We start from the raw sequence: 14,945 nt of genomic DNA, 5'->3' as shown, positions 1-14,945 counted from the left end.
CCAAGAAGAGCAGGGTATGATTTTTTTGTGATTTCACCGTCACCCCACATCCTTCTGGATCAGATCTGGGGTCCTACAAGTCTCAGGAACAGAATTGTAGAGAAAGGAGAGGATGTGCTGAAAATCACACCCCTGTCTCTGTTGTGTGAGCAGGAGCTAGTCTTTGTGTGAGAGTGACAGCCCAATCCTATTGAAATCCCCTTGGCTGATGCACAGAGGCTGGAGGGGCTTGTGCTGTATCCTGAAGGGGAATTTTGTAGTCAGGAGGTCTCCTCCAGATAAGGAAAATAATTCATCCCCTTGCTCCAGGGAAAGCCCCAGATGCCACTATAGGTCTACTTGGTCACGTGCCCGCTAAATTGCTGGTGCAAGTCTATGTTGGCAGATCAGGCTCATGAAGGGGGATAGAATACAGCACACACCAGCTTTGCTGGATCCTGCCCCTTGGCCTGATCTGCTCACCCCCACTCCTGTCACTACCCTCTCAAGCCCCATTACATTTGCTGACGATTACCTAGTGAGCTCATGGCAGAGGTGAGGTTAGAACTACAAAATTCCTGAATGTTCCATTTCATAGCTACCCGCACTGTTGAAGATTTGAGAACATATCCCTCTAACTGCCTTGACTGCTTTTCTCAAACTGTTTTCTCTCCCCATTTTGACTGCACTGTTTCATTTATATTAATTACTCATTTCCAGTTACAGATAATCTCTTGGAAAGTCATACCTATCTGCTGTCCTTGCTTGCTCTACTTATTGCATTTTAATCGATTAATTTTCAACCATGTTGCTTACTTGGTTTCTCATGCTAATGGTATTTCTGGTGCCAAGTCTTCAGAACCTTCTCTAGTAAAAAAGAAACAAATAGATAAAAATAAGTATAATTTAAAGGTCTGTTCCATTGGAAGATGTACAGAGAATATGGCTTGAGACTGTCCGTGTAAAGCAAATTCAGACATTCACCACAGCACTTCAATAGGGATATAGCATTCTTGTGTGTTTCATCGTTTCCATTATCTCTGGTTAAAGTTGCACAATTCTGCTCTGTGTAAGCATCATGGTAAAATATTTAATCACAACAGCTCTTAATCATACCTTAGATAGTCCAGAAAATACTTTAACAAATATGGTTTTCAAGGAACCATAAAGGCTGTCTTGTAAGTAGGCTGGGTGCAATCAGCTTCAAAAAGTTTGTTCCTGCAGATTGGGAACATGGAATGTTGTGCAGGAGACTCTCTCTTTCTGTGTGCATGCGTGTATGTATAATCTCTGGAAACCATATAGACAAAAGTCCCAAATGCTACTGCCCCCCCAAGCAGATTTTCAGAGGGTTCTGATAGCGAGATAGGCTTGCATACATGCTGCTGCGCTTGCACAGCTTAGACATAACTCAGCAGTTCTCAAACTCTCAGGGAGGTTTGAGCTCTGCTGTAAGTTCTTGGGGAGAGGGGGAGGCAGCGAAGCAATCTCCAGGAACATGTCACTTTGGAGGGGCGCAGGGGCTTACTGCTACTTACCAGAGGCTGCAGCAGGCTCCCAGGAGTGTGCATTGACACTCTGGGAATTCAGCAAACACTCCTTGGGTTTTTTTTAATCAATCCCCTCTCCTCCCCCTCCTGCCTCCCTCTCCTGAGCCCTCCCCGTTGCCAGCTGTCCTGCTTCTTTCACAGGTGGGATGCTGAGCTTTTCAGAGTCCAGCCCTATGCGTTTCTACTCAGAAGTAAGCCCCATTGTAGTCAATGGGGCTTACTCCCAAGAAAGTGTGGAGAGGATCATAAGCTATATCTCACGCTTTGCTTGGTGGGAAGGCTTGCTTGTGTCGGTGATTGCCTGCATCATGGGAGGGGGGGAATTCAGCAAACACTCCCTGGGTTTTTTAAAGCAATCCCCTCTGTTGCTACCACACCTGTGAGTGTGAGCTCCACCTTGCTGCACGTGTTCTGGTTACACAGGGTTTTCTGCCCCCCTCTTCAGCCTCTTTGCTGGCTCAGGGGCTCCAGGAATGTTACTGTTCCTTTGCAAGGGAAACCTCTTCCATGGCTATTCCCTGCCTGGGCGAGGCAGAGCTTTTTTGCAGTGTTTTGGGCTGCCTGGAAATGGAGCAAGAGGCCAGCACAGGGCAAAGGAGGCAAAGGTGTGTGTGACTTTCAGTACCCCTACCCCATTCGAGTTGAGACAAATCCACAGATAAAAAATCTGTGGCTAAATAGGCTGCACATGTATACTGAAATGTAAGATAGCCCCTCCCACCTCATGTTGGAAAGGCATACAGATAGTCATAACAACCATATACTATCAGATCTCAATGCCTGCTGGTCTGTATTGTAGGAAGTGGCTCGGGAATCCTACAGAGTCTCTAAGGTTTTGAAGTGCTTCTTTGAGGCAGCTGGACAAAAAATGCATCTGTTCTCTTTCCCTTCCATTACAAGGTAAGATTGAAGCCTGGGAGCAGAAATGTGGGAGCTCGAACTGTGAAACTGGGGTCAGAATAGGGAACCAAAGAAGAAGCAAACCATGTCTATGGAGGGCGAGTGAGGGAGATGTGGAAGCTTTTATTGGAGGAGTGATGAAGAGGCAGTGATTATGTTGGGTCAAGAGCTAGTGGGAGATTAGGCTGAAACTGGAAGTGTGAGGTCGTGGCAGAGGAAAGAAATGGCAGCCTGCTGGCTGATTTAGCTGTTTGAAGATGTTTTTCAGGTTTAGAAATCTTTTCTGTTTTCACAGCTGGCATAAGAGAGAAAATGAGATTCTTGTGTGTAATTGGTACTGAAGAGGGGGCGCATCCTGAATGAAGACAGTTTTCAATACTGGTCATGTGATTTAAAGATTTTCAGTCAAGTTTTGCAGAGTCTAAAGTGCCTTGTAATGACTATATGTGACCCCTTCTACCCTATTTTTGTATTTGAACTATTTCCAGCAGTCGGATTTCAAATATTTTTGTCAACAGATCTGACTTTGAGAATGAAGTTAATAAGTGATGTTGCACTGAGGCAGCTGTTGTTACATCACACCCGTATGTTCATTTTTGGTCCATAAAGTACCAGAATTGAGCCAGGAGACAGTTTCTGATTTTGGCTGTATCATTAACTATCAAGACCTGATCTACGTGCTCAGAAAAAAAAGAAACCCTTCCCTTGTAGTATAATGCTCCTGGGGTTTTAATGCTTCCCTATATACCATTGGTTCTGTTATGCAGGATTGAAAGAGACTGCTCACACCAAGCTAAGTTTAAGGCTTTTTATTAGGAGGAATGGAATCTGAACCAAACAAATCAAAATGACCTTGTTCCAAATTCCCTGAGGACCTGAGGCAGGCAGGCACAAGGCAGCAGGACTTGAGGCAAACCAGACAAAGGCTGGGTGGTTGTTTGGTTCTCAGAGGCTCTCCCAAGGGCTCCTTCCAGCAGGTCTCTCCTCAGCTCTTCCAAAGAGCTCAGGTTTCAGCTCCACTCTGCAGCTTGGTCTCTCCCAGCTCATTCCTCGCAGCTTCTCTTCCTTGGAGGTCTCTGCAGCTTGCTCTTCCAGCTCCTTCTCTGCAGACGCTCCTTACAGCAGCTCTGTGGCTTGGTCTCTCGTCCTGCAGAGTCTGGTCTTGAAGCTCCTCTCTGCAGTTCTTCCCTGGTGGTTTCTGAGCTCTCTGTACTGGTGCAGCCCCTTTTATAGCCTCAGTGGCTCTGCACACAGTAGCCCTCTAACTTTCTTTTGATGGTACTACAGCCTTTTTGCACATGGCACTCAAGCCTCCTGCTCAGCCCCTCCCAGTCCTCCTTCTGTCTCTCCAATGCAACAGTTTTCCTTTTGGTCCTCCAACTCTCAAGGGCTTGTTACAAGGTTATACTCAGTTCACTTTCCTCAACAGTGAGCCCATTGGCTCAGACAAAACTTTGTAACTATTGGCTGAGACAACTCAGACAGACTGTCTATTGGGTCATGAAAGGCACAGCCACGATCCTACCAGGCCAAGTTACAGCAGTCAGCTGAGCCCAAGTTCTGCACGTATCAGTTCCCAACCTATGGTCCATAGACCACAGGTGGTTTGTGAGACCCTGAGAAGTGATCCACGGGGTTTCAGGAGAAAAAAAGATGATCATCTTCCATCACTTCCAATGCCTCACCAAGCCAGTGCTGCCCCACGAACCACTGAAATGTTGGCTGTGGTTATAGGAGATCTTCTGCGCTCTCTGGTAGGCCATGGGGAATGGTTGCTCAGGATATACTTCCCCATGGACCATTAGAGATGGTGAAGACAGTGTGCCCATAACTGCAGCTGGCACTTCCAGTGTCTCACTGTGTGCTCCCCCATGGACTACCAAATTTAGTTGTGCTTTTAATGTGCAGGGGTTGCATATGGTCCATGACAATTCCAATTTTTGCCTCGGTGGTCCATGGGCTCCAAAAGGTTGGGAACCACTGCTATATACTAACATATATTTCAGACAAAGGTCCTAGCTCCATCTTCTCCATTGCATGCTAGTTCTGTGGTGTGTAGAGGTTTTTTTCTGAAGAGGTATGCTCCCCAAAGGATCTATCCCCAAGGTTTTTGGAACATGTTCATTTGCTATCAGTATCACTATTGTTTGCATTGCAACCAATAGACAAACAAATGTATTTTCTGTTTTCACATTTGGAAGCGGACAGCAGAGGAAGCAGACAGTGAAAATGCTAGACTCCACTTAGCATTCTCATTGTTGCCTCCTCTAGTGTTCCTCTAGCAACTATGAGTCTAGCGTTCAGCTGTCAGCTTCTGTTTGCAAAGAAAGAGAGGTGTAGGTCATGAGTGTGAATTTGAGAACCATGGATAAGTAAAACCGCAGATATGGGAGCCCCTCCCCCCGCCATTACAAGGGGTTTCTGTATGTGAAACACATCTGTGCTTTTGCTACTGTGAGTAAGCAAACAAGCTGTATTTTCAATTTAATTTTTGCAATTAATTTTTTTTCAATTTAACAAAGCATAATTAATATTTTGCATTCAACATAATAGTATTTAGATTTATTTTTTTTTTTTGCTGTTTTGGTGCTCCTACAGCAATTTAAAAAAGCTAAAAGTAAAAATGCATCTAACCCTTGAACAAATGGAGAGGCGGATGGATTTTTCAGCATCATTAGGTAAGCCTATTGACACTGAAATTGGATTAGCTGTTTACCTAATGTGTGTTGCAAACAAATCATTTGTGAAACAAAAACTGTGAACCTTGGCTTCAAAGTTCAGGTGAAATACTTAAACTCTGCAGTATCCCCCAACCAAGATTTATTACATTTTTAGAAGTGTTATCTTTTTTCTTTTGTTTCAAATCTCTTGGAAGCACTATAGAAGGCTTCCTATGTGTTTCTGTTCAGTATAGTTTTTGACATTTTCTTGAAGATCTCAGCAGAGTTTAAAAGTGAATGTGATGCTTGAATGAAATTTTGGTTCAATAAATGTATCGCTTGTCAGTGTCGAATATTTATCATGGAAGAAAGATATATGAAACACAAACAAATCTTTCTTGAGAAGACTATTGGCAAGCTAAAACATCACTGATCCCTTGTGTGCCAACAGCACAGGAAGGAAACCATTGAAATGAAATGTTTTCTTGTGAACAGTCAAGAGGACTATCTCCTTCACTGGTGTGAACTGCATTTGTTCAGTGCTCTGTGCTTCAGTATTACAGAAGGGCTGGGCCTCAGTGGTAAAGTTCATGTTTCCCAGGTTTAATCCCTGAAATCTTCAGGCGGGGGTGGGGGGGTGGATGGGTGGTACAGTGACTTTTTAAGGTATCCTCAGCTACACATTCCTTAGGTGAATTACTCTGGGCCCTATATCCTCCCGCCATCCCTTAGCTATGCTAGTGGATACATGGAAATGTCAAAAAGTGTTTGGTCTAGTTATGCTAACCCTTGTGCCATGTTAATTTAATCCAAAATTACCCACTAATTGTCTCAGTTCAGGCGTTTACTATATGAACAAACTTCAGTAAGCTATAGGCTTGTCCTCTCCTCCTCTCACATACTCAAGAGGAAGAGAATGAAGGCTTTGCTTCCACTTGAGAATAAACTGCAGGGCTGTGTTATACATGAACCTGGGTAACTGTGGTTTGTTCAAACCTTATTTCTCTAAAACAAAGATCAAAACATAGTACAGGTCCAGACTTCCTAAGCATGGATTTGGAATCTGTAGTTTTAACTAACCACAGGTTCGAAACCTGTGGTGGAAGCTGGACCTGAGTTCCCGGACTTTACAGGATATGCTGTCCAGTGGCATCTAGGAACCTATCTGAGGCCTGTTGAGGCCATACGTGGCCTCTATGGTTTTTAGTGAAAACTGGAAGTGCCCTTTAAAGTGCTTCAGGTGGCATGCCTCTACAGTCCTCAGAAAGGCTCCTAGCATGACCAGAACAAGATTCTGGTCGCATTCAGTGTGGATCAAAACCTACAAATTTCATTACCTGTGGTCCAGGAATGGATCCTTCCTGGATACCGAGACTCCACCTGTACTATGGTTTGTTCTAAAGTGAAATGAACAACTTTTGTTCTTATTTACTTTTTTTTATTTTTGCTTATCAATGAGGAGGGGAGTGTGCAAGCTTGTGTTTGTATGAGCATCACTTACTTAGCTCTGAACCATGGTTTAGTGTTGTCTAAACTTGGTCATTTTTATTTCTATACAATGTCTTGTCCACTGGTGAAATCCAAAGGTTGTTTCTGAGGATTTTATAACTACAAGCCGCTGGAACCTTAGGATACAAGGAAATCCTATAATGTCTTTCTAACGCAGATGGGCCTTTCCCCTCTGGGATTTATCTAAACTATGCACTAAGCTTGCACTAGGCCAGGGGTCTCCAAACCCTGGCCCAGGGGCCAGATGTGACCCACAGCAAGCCTCTTTCCGACCCGCGGCCAACCTCTTTTCCCATGAAAGCCTCTGGCCCACTCAACTGAACATGACCAGAATTGTGCTCTGATTGTGTCTGGAGGGTGTTCTGAGGGCCAGAGAGGTTGAATGAATGAGCCCATTCATTCATTTATTCACTCATCTAAGCTCCATCTCTAATTTATTTATTTAAATTTTATATTTAAATTGTTTTTCCGGCCCTCAACACCACACCAGATATTTGATGCGGCCCTCTGGCCAAAAAGTTTGGAGACCCCTGCACTAGGCACTGCTTACAGAAAACAACAGCTGCGGCTCTCAGGCTTTGCTAAATAAGCAAGCAAACAGGCCAATAGGTGAATTTAACCTGATATCCAGGCTTCACTGAGACAGAACAAATGGTGAAGATTCAGTAACTCATATTATGAGAACTGAGAGCCACTATGGTGTAGTGCTTTGGGAGTTAGACCTGAAGCATCAGGTTCAAATTTCCATTCAGCCATGAAGCTTCCTGGATGACTTGGGCCCTCTCTCCCTCTCACCCTTATGTATCTCACAGGGTTGTGAGGGCAAAAAGAGGGGAGGAACTAGCTACACCATGTTGAGCTCCTTGGAGGAAGGGCAGTCTAAAAATGTGAAAAATAAATAAAAATAGATATTCTTAATGGTCTTCCAGTATCCAAGCACTGCAGCCATTACCGAGAATAGTATATGTGTGAATCTGTGCTCCTGAAAAAGTCCAAGGGGATATGAGAAGCATTATCTCAAGTATGTCCAGTAAAGGAAGGTGTTCCATAGGTTGTTTCTGCAGTATTTTGTGCTCTAGGCAGCGAATGGATGTCTACAGCCTCTGCTGAACTCGGAGCTCTGTTCCCTTCACCTTTTGAGGGTGTGTGTGTGTGTGTGGGGGGGGGGTTCCAGCAGGCCCGATCCATGGATAACTGGACCTGGGGATCTACGGATATGGAATCTGCATATATAGAGGCCCACCTATACCAATAGACTGGGAGGGAGGAGGGGAGATTGATTTGTGGGAGGGAGAGTGGGATTGTGCCCACTGCCTAATCTGCACATGTTCAGTGGAAGGGGTTTATACACACACTTGGTCAAAGTTGACCTGCCTCAAGCTCCCTGTCCATTGGAGGGCACCCTCCCCAGCTGACCCAACCCCTGAACTCTTAATTCTGGTAACATTAGTAGTGCCCCATATGCTGTTATAAATCTGATTGACCTGCAGGATCATGAGAGGTAAAATAAGACTCTGAATACTAGTACATCATTTAAATTCACTTTGCATGTAACTCTCATTGCTTAAACGTAATTACTTCCACACTCTGTATCTCATTCATATTTGCACAAGCATACTTACCATTGATAGGTGGCCACTCAAACTGAACCATAGGAGGCCACAAAGTCAGGTGACACACAGATTCTCAGGTACAGGTGATGTGGTACTTCTCTTTCTAGCAGGCCAAAGATTTTTGCCCAATCCTAACCCCTCACCTACCGGTGTAATTAGTGTTGCACTGGCAGATGTTGTTTTATGGCAGCCACAAAGCAGCCTCCACGGACAAGCACAGCAGGCCTGCTGGTGGGGAGGCTTGAGTAGCCTCCTGCCTGCTGGCAAACTCATGGATACTTGCTGGAGAAAGTAAGCTTGTGCAGGAGGAGTGAGGCAGGTAGGGGTTGAACAGATCAGTGGGTAGGAATAATGGGTTGGTGATGGGAGCGAGTTGACCCATAGCAGCTGCTGGGGCTTAACCTGGGTCAAGGAGGCAAATGTCCTCTTACCCTGAAGAGACCTCCAGTAGCCAAAAAACCCCAACAGGTTACAGCAGTAGCCGTATCATTGCTGCTGCATTGCCCTGTGGGGATTTAGTTAGTATTGGGTTGTTCTTATTCTCATTTTTGTTCTTTGTTAGATTCTTCCCTAGATGCTATCTGTCACTTCATTCCTTTGGGTATGTCTACCATTCCATTGGTGATCTTATCTGCACTGTGTTTCATCTGTGAGGCTCTTTGGCCAAGTTACTTATCTATCCCATGCACACCTCTGTCCACATGCAAAACCTGTGTTACGTGTTTGCTAAAATCAGCAACATACATGCAACACACAAAAAGATCAGAGGAAAAAAGTCAAGTCTGAGAAAAGATTCAAAAAGCATGTTTACTATTGCTTCGAAAAGGATTCTTCTGTCAGTGCCATGTGGAGGAAGGTAGGAGATACCATGGGGCAGGGGGCTTGTACAGGCCTTTGCCTGCAGACCCCCTGCAATATAGCACCAGTACTGCTTAATGTGCATGCAGCCATATGTGCACAAACTCTTCCATTTGACCAGGAATCCGGGGTTGAGAGGCTGGTCTGGTAATCATGAACCTGATCTCACTCAACAAACAGAACTCGCATTTGGGTCTTGCCTAGGCCCTTTCACATAAGATGCTTTCCTGCAGAAATGTACCTTCCCTATAAAATTGTGTATGTGTAAAGATGGGACCAGTGTTTTTGTTCTGAATACATGTGTTGGAAACCCGCTGCAAGCATTTAGCATTCTGTGTGACGTGATTTCTGTCAGCATGTAAGATTAAGATTGCACCCCCACTAATTCCACATGTGGTGTTTGCTTATCAGTAGCAAATGTATATGATGTTGGTGCTTGATATAAGGACATAGGGTACATAGTTTAGAGTAAACTTATGGATTACACATTCTCTTGAATAAATGAAATGAACTCTGGGGCTTAATTGTCAGAAACAAGTAGGAGAAGTGTGAAAGAATGTGCTGTTAATGAGACTTTGCTGAGAAAATAGAACTGCTACAGTCAACAACAAAGGTGACACACCAAGATACTTGCTACATTTGCCATTGAAAACAAACAAGTTAGGGCAAGATGAGAACTCAATGACTGTAATTCTCAAATAGCTTTCACAGATCAATCCGCATAAAGCAAAACTTTCATGTCATCCAAATGCAACACTTTTCAATGGAGGAGTGCACACATTTAGCTAGAAGCCATCAAATGAAAAGTCACTGAATGATGGGTGATCAGATGGATATGAATGTGCAAATTGGCCCTTGGCAACAGGCAATTTTAACTCAAAAAAGGTGAAATTTGGTCCTTGGAAAGTTACAATATTGTTTTACTCTGCAGTTATAAGGCATCTTCAAGGGTGCTATCTTCAATTTTGAAGCATGAAAAAAAAAATCTGGTAGTAATATTCTGTGACCAAAGATTGAAGGAAATGACTTATGTTTTAAGCTAGTTGTTTTTAAAAGATGAAGAGGAAAATATAGAGTTTCTTTTCAAATTAAAACAATGGCAGTACAACTGGGAGAACAATTGGTTACCTTAATCACTGAGAACAGAACATTCTAATGGGGGGGGGTCCCATATCTGTGATTTCACTTATCCATGGTTCTCAAATTCACGCTCATGTAGAGTTACAACTTGACACTTGTATTGAGTTACAATACAGCATGGCATATACCAGGGATGCCCAAACCCTGGTCCTGGGGCTACTTGTAGCCTTTGAGGACTCCCAATCCGGCCCGCTGGGAGCCCCCAGTCTCCAATGAGTTCTGGCCCTCCGGAGACTTGCTGGAGCCCGCGCTGGCCCGACGCAACTGCTCTCAGTGTGACAGCCAACCGTTCGACCTCTCATGTGAGCTGTGGGATGAGGGCACTTCTTGTTGTTTCACGTCCAGCAAAGGAAAGGCTGGCCTTGCTTTGTGCAAGTCCTTTTATAGGCCATGAGTGATCGCAAGACCTTCATTCATTCATATAAGTTCCATCTCCAATTTATTCATTTATGTAAATTTATTCAAATTTGAAATTTAAATTGACTCTTTTTTTCCCCGGCCCCTGACACAATGTGGCCCTCCTGCCAAAAGGTTTGGACACCCCTGTCATATACATTGGTGGCCCAGTTGTAGCAAAAATTGGACATGGTGAAAGAAGCTGGAGCAGGGCTACTCTGTTAAAGTCTGGAGCAGTAAGAAGATTCATTCAAGGGACTGAAAGACAGAGCTGCCAATCCAAAATGAGTCAGGTGAGCGGTAGCAGCAATATTGTTTTGGTCACAGATTTATTTCAGAATGAGACAGGCACTAGTTCCAAGGTGAAACAAAGACTACAATCCTAGGAACTCTTTCCTGGGAGTAAATCCTATTGAACAGTATCAGATTTATTTCTGAGTTAATTTGCTTAGGATCGAAAGTGTCCATGCAATATATCTGGCAAACAACTCAAATATCCTAGGCTGCCCACTGCTTCCTAAAGTTTCTGCTTCTGAACCATTGAATGTATGCTTCGTCACACATATGATATTCTAAATTGGCCATTGCAATGTGATATGTAATGCAATCGCTATATTGGTTTCAACAGAGAAAGCTGTGCAGTTTGAAACTGGCTGACCCCTGCCACTGAGGAATGCTGCTTCCTGCCGTTTCATGGCGACTTCTGCTCTGTGCAGCAGTCTTACTAATGAGCTGTTGTGGAGGGAGGCCAGTCCATTCTTTTATGCCCCTTTATAGCAGTGTTTAAATCAGACATTAATAGTGTAGTCTAGGCACTGTCTTCCCTAGTTGGGCAGAAATCATGGCTTTCATTGTGCTGAAAGCAGGATTTGATGATGCTATAAGTCCCTTCATGATCTTTTAAAAAAAGGAATGTGTTCTGCCTCAGTGCAATTCCACATCTCTGCGTAGCTAGATTAAAGCTGAATTTCACATTACTGGCAGCCTTCTTTGAAGAGTCTGTTTTTAAGCATTTAAAAATACGCTTGATGGGACAGGAAAGTGAAATAAAAATATTTAAATAATGTGAGAATGTTCTGGTCAAATTTGCTTTTTCTATCTCGTATAGTATCTCCTGTGATCAAGTCCTGTAGGCTCCAGTGCTACAGGACTAGCTCCTTTATTATTTCATTGGTTTGTTGCATGAAAACAAAGCAAATTGTGCAAATTTCCTTGCTTATTATCTGTGCCCTGGCAATGTGTCTGGAAAACCATGATGGCTGTTGGTGAAGGCACAGGCACAAATTGTTGCCTGTTTTTGATAACAGCAGCAATCTGTTATGAAGTCCGAAGGAAACTGCAAGGCTGGGAAGTCTGGATAGACCGATAGTCTTTGCAGCCGTTTCCAATACTTCTCCAGTACGAGCTGCTTCTAACCCCCTCCCTCAACAAGTTTTTTTTTTCTTCATTCCTTCTTATCAATAGTTTTCTGAGCTTTTTCAGCATACAGCTTTATCCCTACATTCCTCTGATTCGAATGACTACCGCTCTGTGCCGAACATCCCTTTTTGGGAGCAATATGACTAGTGAGTGACGTCCCAGCTGCAGATTTTGGGGATGAGACTGATTAACTGTTCATATTTTCAGTCTGCTTTTCAACAGGGTGTTGGGACATAAACTACCTTGGTTTAATTGAATACATCAATACAAAGCTGACTTTCCTTTTCTCTCCCCAGTCAGGCCTGAAATCCTTAAGGATGGCAACTTTGGGCTTCTGATGAGGATGGCTGTCCAAATTCCCTCTCCCAATGTTTTGCGAGGGGAGGGGGAGGACTTTCCTAGGGGAAAAAGCCTGCATTGACCTGGAACACTCAGCAGGCTGAAGGCTGCCTACCTATGACATGTCAATTTTGCCTTATAGATTTACACCACTTTCCTCCTCTCCATGGTGATATTGTCATTTTCATGGGGAAAGTGTGGATGCAGCATGTTTTCTCGTTTTTGAAGTAATTTGGAACCTTTTTTTTTTTTTTAGTTTTTTTCCAGAAAGACATTTATAAAAAACATGCTGGTACCGGGGAGATGTGAACATTAACAAGCTACGTTGTATGCTTGCTTGATCTTTGGTAATTATTTTTGTTTACACAGACTCGGCATGAAACAGAATTGCAATATATCTTGGCATGTAAAACAAAGAGTATGTTCCTAACCCTGCTGATATTTCAGAACCTTTGTGTTGTGGGTGGTTGTGTTTTGCAGTGCTGCATGCCTGTATTAATTTATACTTAGGACACACACATTAGATCTAGTGAACTGTACAGGTGTATGCAGTGCCACTCCACCAGCAGCAGCTATTGCAATGAGTGACAACAGTTTTGCATGTTCCCTTATCATATTAAATTTGAATGGTTTAAATTTTTTAGTGTGGCACTAGGTAGCTACAGATTAACATTTTCAGTAGTTCTAGACCTGACTTCTGCTGCATGGCTGTTTTCACCAAACTGAATGTATCTTGCATTGGGCAGAGGAGGGCCGGATGAGGATACTGGAACATGCACAGATCTTTCTTCTGCTTGAGGGTCCAATCCTGTGGGGTGTGGTACTGGTGTTGGCGCCCTGCTGCCGCCACTGGCCCAAATGTCATGAAAAGTGCCATAAGGCACTTCTGCACCAGCTGTACTGGCACACCATCGGTGCTGGGCCCAGTGGCAGTTGGAGCGGGGCCATGGCACTGAAGGAAGAACGCTGAGAGCTCTCGGCAGTAAGTACTATTGCCAGCTGGTGGCAGGCCTTTTTGTGGTGGGGGAGGGTGGGGAGGGGGCTGAACTTTGCCGGGGGAGAGGATGAGCGAGCCTGGGAGGGAGGCAGAAACAGCGGCAGACTCTGCTGCCATATCCTGACTCCACTTCCATGCTGGGAAACCCAACTTGGAGCTCCTCAATTCTGCACCTGCTCAGTAGTGGGCACAAATCTGAAGAGATCCATTGGGGCCACCTGGCTGCTACACAGGGTAAGAGAACATTTGTTTCCTTACCCCAAACATTAAAAAAAACACATAAGAACAGCCCCACTGGATCAGGCCATAGGCCCATCTATTCCAGCTTCCTGTATCTCACAGTAGCCCACCAAATGCCCCAGGGAGCACACCAGATAACAAGAGACCTCATTCTGGTGCCCTCCCTTGCAACTGGTATTCTGACATAGCCCATTTCTAAAATCAGGTGGTTGCACATGCACATCATGGCTTGTAACCCGTAATGGATTTTTGCTCCAGAAACTTATCCAATCCCCTTTTAACGGCGTCCAGGCCAGGCGCCATCACCACATCCTGTGGCAAGGAGTTCCACAGACCAACCACACGCTGAGTAAAGAAATATTTTCTTTTGTCTGTTTTAACTCTCCCAACACTCAATTTTAGCGAATGTCCCCTGGTTCTGGTGTTATGTGAGAGTGTAAAGAGCATCTCCCTATCCACTCTGTCCATCCCCTGCATAATTTTGTATGTCTCAATCATGTCCCCCCTCAGACACCTCTTTTCTAGGCTGAAGAGGCCCAAACGCCGTAGCCTTTCGTCATAAGGAAGGTGCCCCAGCCCAGTAATCATCTTAGTCGCTCTCTTTTGCACCTTTTCCATTTCCACTATGTCTTTTTTGAGATGCGGCAACCAGAACTGAACACAGTACTCCAGGTGTGGCCTTACCATCGATTTGTACAACGGCATTATAATGCTAGCCGTTTTGTTCTCAATACCTTTCCTAATGATCCCAAGCATAGAATTGGCCTTCTTTACTGCCACCGCACATTGAGTCGACACTTTCATCAACCTGTCCACCACCACCCCAAGATCTCTCTCCTGATCTGTCACAGACAGCTCAGAACCCATCAGCCTGTATGTGAAGTTTTGATTTTTTGCCCCAATGTGCATGACTTTACGCTTACTGACATTGAAGTGCATCTGCCATTTTGCTGCCCATTCTGCCAGTCTGGAGAGATCCTTCTGGAGCTCCTCACAATCACTTCTGGTCTTCACCACTCGGAAAAGTTTGGTGTCATCTGCAATCTTTGCCACCTCACTGTTCAACCCTGTCTCCAGGTCATTTATGAAGAGGTTGAAAAGCACCGGTCTCAGGACAGATCCTTGGGGCACACTGCTTTTCACTTCTCTCCATTGTGAAAATTGCCCATTGAACCCACTCTCTGTTTCCTGGTCTTCAACCAGTTCTCAATCCATGAGAGGACCTGTCCTCTAATTCCCTGACTGTGGAGTTTTTTCAGTAGCCTTTGGGGAGGGACCGTGTCAAACGCCTTCTGAAAGTCCAGATATATAATGTCTACAGGTTCTCCCGCATCCACATGCCTGA

At 44.4% G+C, this 14,945-nt stretch overlaps 1 protein-coding gene across 8 annotated transcripts in view; it reads left to right on the top strand.

Moving 5' to 3' along the window:
* Positions 1-14,945, top strand: part of SNTG1 (syntrophin gamma 1) — a 318,816-nt gene that overhangs the window by 59,425 nt on the left and 244,446 nt on the right. For 4 of the 8 annotated variants that reach the window (XM_066626308.1, XM_066626310.1, XM_066626307.1 and 1 more), the window contains exon 2: positions 12,620-12,710. The exons of the other annotated variants lie outside the window; for them this stretch is intronic. The gene's annotated coding sequence lies outside the window, so the exon portion shown is untranslated. The remainder of the gene's footprint in view (positions 1-12,619; positions 12,711-14,945) is intronic. 8 annotated transcript variants of the gene reach the window in all.

Source organism: Tiliqua scincoides, chromosome 4, assembly GCF_035046505.1.
Source record: "Tiliqua scincoides isolate rTilSci1 chromosome 4, rTilSci1.hap2, whole genome shotgun sequence".
Classification (NCBI taxonomy): Eukaryota; Metazoa; Chordata; class Lepidosauria; order Squamata; family Scincidae; genus Tiliqua; species Tiliqua scincoides.
This window is presented reverse-complemented; position numbering and strand designations above follow the sequence as displayed.